This window comes from Squalius cephalus (genome assembly GCF_949319135.1).
Source record: "Squalius cephalus genome assembly, chromosome: 25".
NCBI lineage: Eukaryota > Metazoa > Chordata > Actinopteri > Cypriniformes > Leuciscidae > Squalius > Squalius cephalus.
Window position 1 is genome coordinate 1,012,167 of NC_137146.1, and position 12,163 is coordinate 1,024,329.

The window sequence follows — 12,163 nt, forward strand, 5'->3', positions numbered from 1 at the left end:
GTTCGAGAGGACCATAGACTATAAAAAAAGAGTGACTGACATGTAACTGTTATGCACATAAATCACTGTCACACACACTCTCTCTGAGTAATAGGTACTGCATAATACATTTTCAACTAGCAGAATAGTACAGAATCACGATACACAGTCTCACTTGTAGCCATATGTCTTTTCATAATATTTCGAAGGGCGAAAACAGGAACTTTTAATTGGCTTTACATCATCAACTGTCACTTTAGCGCGAGGACCTGTGCAGTCGCAGACTTGGTACTGTCAGTAGCATATAGCATTACCTCCCAAGCGTGAGCTAACTCGATCACGTGGAGCGGTGAGCCGCGAGCGTGGTTTCAGATAGCCAGGCTCCTCCAGCTTCACCCACGCCCCGCCTCTTTGCCCATTTTCTGTTATCCGGGAGTGACACAAGGTGACGCGAGGCCAAGATGGCGACGGCTGACTCCGCCCACTTTAGCCTTCAAAAATGCTCTTCAGAAACCTACGGGTGACGTCACGCACACTACGTCCATATTTTTTTTTGCAGTCTATGGTTTTACCCTGGTAATCCAGAGTTCTCGCGAGAGCACAAGTTGAATTTGCTCAGCGAGTTACTCTGGCTTCAAGCAATGGAGCTCATTAAATATGCCCCTCAATCTGAGCTGCACCAATCACAGCGGGTTATCTGATATAGGCGAGCTAAACAGATGACGACAGCGCTGTGACCATCTACTGGCGTTGTTCCGCATGTTTTCAGCCCGCCCATAGAGGGTGGGATCTCACTCACAGAGTGTACACAGTGTCAGCCGTCTTTCTTTGGAAGCTAAGCTAGCAGGCTCTTGTTCTGTGGAGAAAGCTGAATAGTAGGAGAAAGCTGAGTAAGTAGGGGTTTTACCATCCTCCTTTTCCCGGACTTGTCTGGCGGGGGAGATCGTTCAAAATGTACGGGATTCAGCTTTTGCTTTCTGCGGTCGCCATTCATTGTTTACATGCTCACCTTTAGTTTCAATCTAACTGAATTCATTCCGATTGGTGAATCTGAATGTAGTGTTTACATGAACGCTAAACAAGTGATCGGTTGATGTGCGCTTTAACATTGCTAAGAAAATTCCCGCTCCTCCGTGAGAGACGCGAGACCGGCGCGTCTCAGTAATGACGCCACCGGCCTCGCGCCGTTCTCCCGCGCCCCTCAGCCTCGTCCTGCTCGCCACAGTAAACATGAGGAATGAATGGCGACTGTAGAACGCAAAAGCCGAATCCCGGACATTTTGGGCGATCTCTAGAGATCCCTGGCAAACTCATCACGTAGGCTAGCCTTGTTGTTTGTTTTCAACTGCGCTCCCTTACCGGTAGGCGTGGCCTCCTAAGGCAGCGAAGCAAGTGCATTCTGGGAGTTGTTGTCTTTCATCCACATAAGCCAAAAATACATTTTCTGGCTTTTCTCAGTCTAGAAAGCTCCAAATTCAAAAATTTCTTCACATTTCTTCTACTTAAATGACCTATTTTAAATACACATTCATCTTCCCAGAGGTGAAGTATCCCTTTAAGAATGGAATCCCTCTATAAGGCGCTTGCAGGTTGTGAAAGTTAAACTAAGATGAATGTGTAGTTCAGTGAAATGTCACTTTTCAAGAATTTTCTGTCATGCAAAATATTGAAGTGTTGACCCTGTACACAATCATTATGGTAAATGTGTGTGTGCATTTAGAGAGAAATCCATCAGACCCTCACAAACAGAACTTCTTGTTTTGTAAGGATCATTTGTAATGTGACGTGTGAGTTGTTGTTGCCATGGTGAATTGACCCTTCGCTAAGCCACGCCCGAAAACTGCAACAGGCCAATCGTGGCTTAGCAACCGTAACTAGGCGCGGGAGGTCTGGCAAGCTTTCGAGTGCGGGACACATGCCGGAGCGTTGTTGTGCGTATGTATTGTAAATGATCTGATACCCTGTATCCTAAAAGTTTGGACGGGTTTGTGGGGGAGATATGCCGGGCGTCATCTTCATTTATATAGCGCTTTTAACAATGTAGATTGTTCCAAAGCAGCTTTACATTGATAATAGGAAATTTTAAATAAATTGTTTTGGCTTCATAGCAGCTCTAGAATAAAGTTATTGTCCGGCTCGTGGATCAAGCAGTGTGATTAAAGGCAAGACCGAGGCTCACTGATATAACTTGCTTCAAAATATATTTCAGCATTTTGTTAATCGACGGCCTAACTAGTAACGTCACCCAGTCCGATCGCGGCTCTCCCGGTAAAAGTGAATGGTAGTTAGTAAAAGGAGGGAACATCAGGGTGCTTGCCGGAGATCTCCAAGGAAAAGGTTGGTATGCAAACTTAAATTAACAAAAATAACAAACTTAATCAGTTCATAACAGTAGTCACTTATGTGACCCACGACGTGTGAGCAGTAACGTAAGCCTGGCGCGCTAAAAATATAAGCGGGAGAATGTTATCTTTGCAAAGTGGTCCGGCTAATGTCTTGTGTTTATTCCACAATACTTATGGATAAGCGGTTTTATTTATAAATATTAGAATATTTTCAAATTTCACTTACCCTGCTGTGCATGCACATATCTGTTCCTCAATTTGTGTGTTTCCCATTTGAATGGTCAGCGCTGCTGCTTGCGCTGGGACCTACAGTATATGCTTTAGCTTCAATTTTGATGAAATTATTCTCTAATCGGTTGCATATTATGTCGTGGATATATCCCTCGAATCCATACTGTAGTCCCTTTTGTCTTGATTTTCACCTGTTCGCCAAAAATGACTAATTATCTCCTTGGGAATGTCTGAAACCGGTGCATACATACTGTAATAGACGTGCCAGGCGCAAAAGCTTGCCAGGCGTAGCAACAGTAACTAAGGAGGGCGGGGCTTAGCGAAGGGTCAATTTAAGAATGGAATCCCTCTATGAGGCGCTTCATTCCCTGTCCTCTTGCACACAGACCTCTTCAACATACACTGTAAACTCTGAACTAACGGTTAGAAAAGAATGTATTATTGGTCACCAGCGGTCACACATGCTTCCACTGGTAAAAAATCAGACTAATATCTATGTATACCAGTGGTTCTCAACTGGTTTGGCTGTGGGACCCACATTTTCACATGGTCATTAAGACTCAACCCCAAATTTTTAGGAATCTGAACTTTCTTGTGCGTAGCCACAATTTAGCTCGTAGTCAGACCGGCTATTTGTAGTCCACTTATAGTCACAACTGATTAATTGTAGTTTTTTGCAGGCAGTGCATGAGAAGGTTGATATCCCATTATGTTCACATTGGTAATAATATTTACAAGGTGCAAGTGTCATTTCAAGACATGGTCGATCTGTAGATTTAGCTCTGAATTGGACGGGCTATGTGTATAGTCTGCTTTTAGCCCACCCTGCAAAATCGAGGCAATCAGTGACCAATGTTTAACGGCTTGGCTATAGCCCTGATTTAGACCAGCGATTAGTATAGCCAAAATAGTCTTAAAATTGTAACATGTTTTTCGCCCACGCAGCTTCATGTTTGCTGTCACACATAACATTCATACACAATCTACAATATTATTTGAATGTCTTTCATTTTAAATTAAATGCAATTACATTTCTCAACCGCTAGATGGCAACAGCCCTACTGAGACAGGACTACTGGCAACGCAGGCTTGATAATTAGGCTAGAGATCGCTGATCGCGCGATAAACATTTCCTTCATTTTGAAACATTTTAAAGGAGACGGAGCATTGCATTCACTTATCTGTCGGTCGAAGAGAACAGGTAAAAGACATTCCTACTTTTGTCTTGTAAATATCTGTGTGTTTTTTTTGACATGTGCTCATTTTTAAATCTAAATTATTTGTTGTGGTTGGAATCGTGACATTTTAGCGGGTAACAGTGTACAGTGAACTAGCCTGGGTTTCCCCATACTGCCTTGAGCAGAGCGATTTTATTCACGCTGCAAGGCAGTCTGGCTACCATGGCCCAGATTTTCCCCTCAGTTAGGGAACCAATCACAGAACGGGGAGGGAGCAGCAAGACAATGACGAAGTATATGCGACACACCGAAGCAGTTTGTTTATCTATGGATCCTACATGACCAAAAATATATGCATATTTTTAGGAACACATCTACAAAAATATGCCTGTATTTCAAGTTGATAAAATAATTTAAAATCCACATCAGTTTATTTGTGCCGAAGCACCACGCCCTCCCAGGATCTAACACGTTACCTAGGCTACTTCCACTTTTAAAAATGCACCATAACCGCGCGCGCGATCATCTGTTTGCAGTCGTCGAGATGGATACTGAGGAGTTGAAGAAAAGAATAGCTAGTGGAGATTGTAAAGTTGTCGACAATACGTCATCAAAAATCAAGTCCAGTGTGTGGGAGAAATTTGGAGTTATCTGAAGAAAATATTGTGAAAGGCTTTGCTGCAAACATTTTCGTGTTGGATAGCCGCAAATGTGGAACTTCATCCCTGAGGAAGCACGCAGATAACTGGTAACAAAGCAGCTCTATCGAACGGTATTTTTCATATTTAACACTGTTAAGTATGTGTGGTGTGCAGGGCGTGTTTGAACCCAAAATTGTCAGATGTAGGCTAGACGAAATTGTGAGGCATATAGTGGTGTAGCTGCGTCTGTTCGATTTGTGTGGTAACGTTAGTCTTCATGTAGCTATCGGCCTTTTGACAGCTTCGGCTGAAGTTGTCCTTGTGTTAATTGTCGTGTAATAACTTCTGTATGACCTGGCAATAAACATTTTTGTAAGTGTGTCTATAATGTGATAGTCTAAACTGATTATAAATCGGGTGCGAGTCGGGTGTCGGTTCTATTTTAAGCGGGTCGGTGCAGATTTTTATTAGTGCTGCTGTTGGAAAACGGGTCGGGTGCGGATTTACAAAATCGGACCCGTGCAGGACTCTCTGGTGTACACATAACTCTCTGACCCATCGTCGTCTTCTTCGTTGAATATCTGTCGCTCTACATACGTCATCTGGTATAATTTGAAATGATTGGCTATGAGCTGCATACAGGCGCATTTGATAGACATTCGTAGCGCCCAATAAACGGCTCTGGGCATTCGTAAACCACGCCTCAAATACGGGAAAATGTACATGTGGTATGCAGACCACGTCTCAAAGAGAAAGTGGTCTGACGTTAGCCAGGCTAGACAGGGAACAGTAACCTGTTTCCAATTTCAATTCATAGGGGTAAACATGAAGCATGTGCAACCTATTATAATGTGTAATGAAAGCCATATCTTTTACTCTTTTCTTTAGATCATTATTATGATATTTTTGTATAGCACATAACAGCAAGGCAATATAAAAATACAATATAAGAAAACAATTAAAAACACTTTAAAATACTTAAACAAAAACAAATAAAACCGAATAGTAAAAGTTACAGTGCAGTGTAAGAAATTAATAATTTGTCCAATTAATAAAAGGTAGTAGCAAATAAAACTAAGCTAAAGGTTATAGCCTTAACTTTAAATAAGTTTTCAACTTCCAGATATATGGTGCATAAAAACTGAACTCTGCTTCTCGGTTTAGTTTTGACTCTAGGGAGTCTGGGACAGAAAGCAGAAGATCAGAAATGTACTTTGGTCCTAAACCATTCAGTGCTTCCCATACACAAAAGAAATATATTTGAATTATATTTTCAGAGTATATTTTGGAATATATGCAAATATTTGAAATTGGCCCAATAAATATATTTCACACTTAACATCATATATTTTTGTTATATTTCAGAATATATTTCAATGTATTTGGATTATATGCCACATATATTTTTGACACTTTTGGGGACCCATACAGAAAAAAATACATTGAAATATATTCTGAAATATAACAAAATATATGATGTTAAGTGTGAAATATATTTATTGGGCCAATTTCAAATATTTGCATATATTCCAAAATATACTCTGAAAATATAATTCAAATATATATCTTTTGTGTATGGGTTAAACCAACATGAGTATTTTGACATAAATTCTTTTACAGACAAGAAGCTGGCGTAAAGACCTCAGAACTGGAGAGATGTGATCCACTTTCTTGGTTTTAAAGACACTGTTTCTTGCAAATTATCCAGCATACAGTCAACTAAGCACAACAATAAATATACAGAACATAACACTTACATTTACAGGCAGCACATTACTCACATAAAGGAATAAAAGCAGCTTTCCCAATTGCCCATCTCGTTGTTCTAATGCAACACCATAGCTAAAAACATGTGACGTGTTTAATTATACCATGGGCTGTTTAAATACTCGATTCTGATTGGCTGGAAGGTGTGCAGTAAAACCGTTTAATGCACAGGTAGTTCCAGTCAGTTTGATTACAGTTCGAAATTAATCCGCTACATTGGTAACCATAGTAACACAGATACACTTGCAAGCAGAGTGAGAGACGCCTATGAAAACGTTTATTTAGGTAGGCTACATGGATGATTTTTGCATATCGTTTAATTTGTATGGTGAATATGGCAACTCTGAGAAATGGGCCCAGGCACAAGACGAAATCGAAGACTTGGAGAAGACGTTGAATGACAAAAAGCGGCACAAAGAATTAACAATAAATAAATCACATGATTAGTTCAAATAAAGATTGCCTTGTCACTGTCAGTGTTGCCTGTCATTCATAAATAATTGTAATAAATCCATTAAAGAATCATTAAGTTAGCTATATGCTTAAGCAACGAGGGGACGTTAGCTGCAGACTTTAAAGAAGAGACGCACACAGGTAACGTTAACTCGCGCATCTCTCTCTCTCTCTCTCTCTCTCTCTGTTCCTTCTCCTTCAGTTATCTGTCTCTCTCTTTTAATAATGAATTTAAATAAATGTGAATTTATTCAAATAAAAGCAATCCGATGGCTCTACTTTATTTAAAGCGGACGGAGTGCAAGAACTGACGAGCCTTAACTTAAGAAATAACCGTCATTTTTACATGTCTGTTAAAAAATTACACTGTAAACATCAGTTACAGCTTTAACTTATTTTTAACTTGGCAAATAACCAAGGTATAAGCGGGATAATCCACGGCTAGCCATGCATTAAAGAATTTTAATGCACTTCGTAGAGGCAACCACCCTCCGCTTCGCGTCGGGCGGTTCTTCGCCTCTACGTCGTGCATTAAAATCCTTTAATGCATGGCTAGCCGTGGATTATCCCTTACGTATACTTACATGTACATTAGACAAATGGATTAGTGATAAATGCCTTAACAATTAGGAAAAAACTTAAATGAAAAAAAAAAAAAATTGTATCATGTTAATTAGAAATCTACTATATATTTTAATTTCAAATCATATGATGTGAGTAGTCAAACATGTCTTATGCGGTAACAGTGATGCACATTAAATTATGATGTAATTTTTTAATTATCATATTCAACAGTTATGGATCTCAACTACTTAAGAGAATGGCATCGACTGAGAGACCGAGTTTTTTGGGCAGGTGCCGTGATGACCAACTTCCCGGCGGCAAAAGAATTCGACTTGAGAAATGCAATTTGTTTTTTCCCCTTTTCTGGGATTATGTTCCCAGTTTTGATCTCGAACGTCTGGTCACTTTATATCATATATCAGAATATTCTATTACTGTTAAGCCTACTATGAATATTAAAAAATGCCGAACCATGTGTCCTGTTTCATAGCTACATGTATGACCTTTGCAGAACCCCCCCCCCCCCCCCCCGCGTGAAAATCAGTTCGGTATTCAGTGAGATATGATTAGTTAAATGCGCTGACAGCTCATTGAATGAATGAATGAATGAGGCTTTAATATAGCGCTTTCATATGTACTACTGTAAAAGTACAAAAAAAGTATAAAAACTACTGAAACCAATTCTTTTAGATAAACAAAACAATAAAATGAATCTTACATAAAACATTCTATTCTTTAAAAGTATATAAATGACATAATATAATGTAAAATCACAGAGTGGTTCTCTCTCTCTCAGCTCCGTCTGTCGGTCTCTGACTCAGAGGGGGCCTCACATCCTCCGCACGTGACCTCTGACCCTTTCCTTCGCATACCAGAACACAGCAAGAAAGGGGTTTTCCTAAATATCAGAAAAACATTCTATTCTTTAAAAGTATATAAATGACATAATATAATGTAAAATCACAGAGTGGCTCTCTCTCTCTCAGCTCCGTCTGTCGGACTCAGAGGGGGCCTCACATCCTCCGCACGTGACCTCTGACCCTTTCCTTCGCATACCAGAACACAGCAAGAAAGGGGTTTTCCTAAATATCAGAAAAACATTCTATTCTTTAAAAGTAGCCTATATAAATGAATTGCTTATAATATAATATAAAATCACAGAGTGGCTCTCTCTCCCTCTCATTTAAAAGCATAACCTTAAAAGTTTAAATTTTAAAAGACTGTTTATATCTTTAAAGTATGAATACATGCGCATCTTCTATTTATCTTTTAGAAGATTACTGTATGATTTTGTTTAACGGTGACCTAAAGAATAATTGTTATTAAACAATGTCTGTTCAAAAACTGTTGAAAAACTGTACTTAGTCGTCTTAAATCTCATTTAAGATTCAATCAGCATTTTTTGTCCATGCGGGGGGTTCAATTTTATGGTGGGGGCTTTCCATAGCCATGAAATAATAACATATGTTACTAAAATGTAAACAAGTTTTAGCTAAATAAATATCTAAATAAAAACACCTTACATTTCCAGAGAGGTGAAGAAGTTCTTTATGCAACAATCCCAAAAAAGCAAACAGCCCCAGATCCTTCAGAGATAAACTACAGTGTGAACTGAAGCTTCGGGATATAGCATGACAGACGAGATGAGCCTCGGGGGGATAATGTCGCATTAAATCTAGTCTGCGTTCCATAGTACATGCAGAGTTTTATACTAAATTCATTTAGAAGCATAACCTTAAAAGTTTAAATTAGATATTTTAAAATTAAAAGACTGTTTAAATCAAATATTTAAAGTTTGAATACATTCATATCTTCTTAGAAGACTTAGAAGTATTATTTTTGCCTAAACAGTGTCTGTTCAAAAACTTTAGATTTAAAAAAATAAAGTGAGTCAGAGACCGACAGACGGAGCTGAGAGAGAGAGAGAGAGAGAGAGAGAACCACTCTGTGATTTTACATTATATTATGTCATTTATATATTTTTAAAGAATAGAATGTTTTATGTAAGATGAATCTTATTGTTTTGTTTATCTAAAAGAATTGGTTTCAGTAGTTTTTTATATACTTTTAAAAACTGAATGTTTTTCAACTTTGGCAAGAAAATTTAATAACCATTTCATTTATACAATTTTAAAGAACAGAGTGTTTTTCAACTTTTGTGTGAAATATAGGCCTACATCATTTTGTAAAATCACTGGAATGCGAAGGAGGGAGGGTCAAAGCTCACATGCAGAGGATGCGCGGAGACAGACACAGACACGTGCACGCAAGTCTTTTTGTTTTACCACTTTTAATAATGTATTAAATTTAATTTAAAAACATTATCACAGCTTTTAAAACATTTTTAACAAGATATCATTTAAACTTTGAAATAATTTTAGCACACTATTGACCATGTCTCATTCTGATCGCTGAATACACCCTCGGAGTCCGACAAGACTTACAAACATGTCAAATGAATTTTACCTAAGCTGGTTCAGTAGATTTTTAGCAAGATATTTTTTATTTTATATTATATAATTTATACGCTTTTAAAGCGTATGAAAAAAAGTATGTTTTTTTCAACTTTAGCAAGATATCATATATACACTTTTAAAAAGAATAGTATGTTTTTCAACTTTAGTTAAATTAGCAAGATATCATATTTCACACAAATAATTTAATATACAATAATATCTTACTAAAAACTACTGAAACCAATTCATTCAGTTTTAGATAAATTAAAGAATAAAACTTCATCTTACATGAAACATACTGTTCCTTAAAAGCGTATAAATTATATCATATATTATATTAATCAAATTAATCATTTTGACACCATGACCCTGATAAGTACTACCCGTGGCGCTTTTCTAAGCGGGTTTACTATAGTGTATGTCGGAATAGCACTATACTTCGACTCGGCGCCGTAAAAAGTCACGTTGGTTCTACTTCTAATGACAGAAGTGAGAGGATTTTTCAGGCGTGACTTTTTACTGCACCACGTCAAAGTACTCCCAAAAGTGCTATTCCGCCATACATTATAGTTATCCTTTTTAACCCGCTTAGAAAAGTGCCACGTTTTATTTTGTGTCACCACACTTGGTCGTGTAACTACTCGTGTAACTGTATTTAAATAGGGAAAACGGGGAGGTGTTTGGTCACTTCTAACTTCATCTCTGTTTGGATCCTAATGAATGAACTGGGCTAAGCTAAGTGCTATCAAAGTGTCACCGCGCGCCAGAGCGATTGAGTGCACACACTGAGATGAGAGATCGAGGTATGTGTATCAACTCGTCTTAGTTAAGAGAATAACAGTTTAATATGAAAAAAACGGTGGAGTATCCAGGGTTTCTTGAAGTTCCTGTTGTTTTTCTAATGTTCCCCCGTTCTAGTTCACCCATTAAAGCATTTGTCCACCCTGTCATGTTCAACTTTTATGATGAAAATAAACAAATTATTTTAACAAGTTAACAAAACTTTGTGTGTGATTTCTTAATAAACAAATAAGGGCCAGTTAGTATTGTTTTAAAGTTTGACTAAATATCTTTGTTGTTAGATTTTATTTAGAATAGAATGTGCAATTATTGCATATTTTATTGGGCAATACATAATTAAAGGTTCTGTAAGTGATCCCGGGAGACGTTACTTCTTGTTGACATTCGAATTGTTGTCAAAGGCTCACCATACCTAGAGATTGGCATGGTTTTATTTCAGTTTGCCTAAAAGCTAGTTTGATTTGCATTGCTCTCAATGCAAATCAAACTAGCTTTTAGGCTAACTGAAATAAAACCATGCCAGTCTCTAGGTATGGTGAGAAGGCTATGTGATGATGTGGGGCTATTTTAATTCCAAAGGCCAAGGGAACTTTATCAGGATGCATAGTATCCTAAATAAAAAAATAAAAAAAACCTTAAAAATAAAAATCTGCCTGCCTCTATGGGAATTTAACATAGGGGTGTCCAAACTTATGCACCCTGTATTTTAAGGAAGAACATTTAATTATTTACAAAGAAAATTGGTGTCCTTAAAGGTTGGATTTTTCCTAATTTTTTAAATTAAGGCATTAAGTTCAATTTCCAAAATATGATTTTTTATTCCTCTTTTTAGTCAACTTTAGCATGGGTGTCTAAACTTATGCATAGCACTGTACTGTATATTGCAGAACAGAATGCAGAAAAAGAGAAACATTATCTTAAAATCGTTTCGCCACCTGAGGTTATAACTATAGCTCCCATACAAGGAAGCAATACTAGTAAATTAACGTTAGCTTTGCATTTGCCAGTGAGCATAAACAACAGCGGCGGCGGCGTAAACAAATTTAGTCAAAGTTGTCAATAGCCTATAAATGAACATTCAAATTCATAACAAACAGTGGGTGAAAACAATCATTCACACAAATTGTCGACTGTGAATTTGCTTGATCATTTACAATAGAGATTGATCGCTGCTAGAAACATACATGTTGTATTCACCAAAGTTAACGCTGACTGCATAGATCTAGCTAATTACATCCTTGTGTTGGTTTGGCGAACATGAACGTCAGTTTAGAAAGAAAAATGGATTTACCTGTTCTGCAAAAACAGAGCAACTATGTCGGATTGGAAGCCGCTCTGCCGGCGGAGTTCTCGCCACCTTTCGAAGGTTTTTCGGATGTAAATTCGGGACTTCGCACGTTCCTTATCCTTGTCCCTCTTCTTTGCAATTTGTTCATCGGAACGTCGTCTCTTTGGTCGTGTGTCGGCCATAATTCAAACTTCCCTCTTCATGCTTCTCTGTTCTGGATAGTGAGGAGATGTTTGTTGTATGTGACAAAAAATGTTTTGGCGTCGCATCACTTACAGAACCTTTAAGCAGTAACTTCATTATTATCAAAATACTTTTACCATTAACTAAAATGTTTTGTTGGGAAAGGGACACGTTATCTTTTCTCAGATCTACATTTTATAATCACTATGCTATTAAAAAGTATTTATTCTACTATGAATTTGTCCATGACAGGGTGGACCTATTTTATGGTTCGCTC

The 12,163-nt window shown here is 37.9% G+C and overlaps 1 protein-coding gene across 1 annotated transcript in view; it reads left to right on the forward strand.

Annotated features, from left to right (window-relative positions):
• LOC307153222 (uncharacterized protein) overlaps nucleotides 1-12,163 on the forward strand; it is a 127,002-nt gene that overhangs the window by 14,212 nt on the left and 100,627 nt on the right. The window lies entirely within an intron of this gene.